Source organism: Cebus imitator, unplaced genomic scaffold, assembly GCF_001604975.1.
Source record: "Cebus imitator isolate Cc_AM_T3 unplaced genomic scaffold, Cebus_imitator-1.0 Scaffold166, whole genome shotgun sequence".
In the NCBI taxonomy this organism is placed as follows: domain Eukaryota; kingdom Metazoa; phylum Chordata; class Mammalia; order Primates; family Cebidae; genus Cebus; species Cebus imitator.
In genome coordinates, this window is record NW_016107481.1 from 67,836 (window position 1) to 69,186 (window position 1,351).

Consider the following 1,351-nt stretch of genomic DNA (forward strand, 5'->3'; position numbering starts at 1 on the left):
CCAGGGTGTTTCATTCTCTGTTAATTAGGACATTGGAAGAATTGTCATGATAATTATAATGTCTAGACTAGGGGAACTACGGGAGGCAGTAAGAGAATATTTAATTGCAGAGTGAGAAGACACACGAAGATGACTGGATTGTGAAAGTCTCTCCTTAGAACAATGCCACACGAAGCTATGTTTCACAGGATTGCTCTGACATTGCCTGTTGCGTAAGGGGACTCTTTGATGTTTTCTCTGAGCATTTAGTGTTTTTGAAATTCTCATTTCCTTGAGAAGATAATAAGGATCTGCAGAAAAAGCGGGGCTGCAGTGCTCTGATGTTTGTCAGCTTTACTCTCAGAGTTGGTCACTGTAAAGGGTGGTAGGGGTGGATGCTCTCAGAGTTTCTTGCCCAGACTAAAAGATACCAGCTGATTCTTTGGAGAGGTAGGAAAACTGATTAGGCAGGGAAATCTCTCACCTTGCCAAGTTTGGTCATCGTACTTCCCTTCCTGCAGTTCAATTGTATGCTTTTTCCAGTTTGTTAGTGAAAGTATGGCTCAGAATGTTTTCCTTCCCAACACATAGTCAATCCTTGCTTATTGGAATCCAATTAACTAGGAGAAAACAAAATGATTGGTATTTATAATGATGCCTGGAATGTGCCAGATCATCCCCAATTACCTTGTATTTTCTCCAAATGGAATTATCACTGTTGTTTCTGCTGACGATGCCTGTAAAACTAGCTTATTATAAAAATTCAACATTGAGAACTGGGTAGTGAAAAATCCCTTTACAAACATTTCACCTTATAGTTGACCTTCCAGTTAACCACTCTATAGACTAGATCCCTTGGAAATTTTCATGCACATAAATATACACATGTATGTATAATATAGACTATGTATATGCAAATGAGATGACATACAACCTGTGAGTAACCTGTCTTTTCACTTTATATGTTATAAACATACATATCAAACATATAGAACTACCTCAACCTTTTCAGTGATTACACATTTTTTTTTTTTTTGAGACAGAGTTTCACTCTGTCACCCACGCTGGAGTGCAGTGGCATAATCAGGGCTCACTGTAACCTCAACCTCCTGGGCTCAAGTGATTCTCTTGCTTCAGCCTCCTGAGTAGCTGGAACTACAGACACATGCCACCATGCCTGGCTAATTTAGTTTTTGCAGAGACAGGGTCTCACTATGTTGCCCAGTCTGGTCTTGATCTCTTGACCTCAAGTGATTCTCTCACCTTGGCTTCCCAAAATGCTGGGATCACAGGCGTGAGTCACCACTCTCTTAGGCTCCCAAAATACTAAGATTACACCCAGACTCCAATTTTTTTTTTTTTTTTTTTTTTT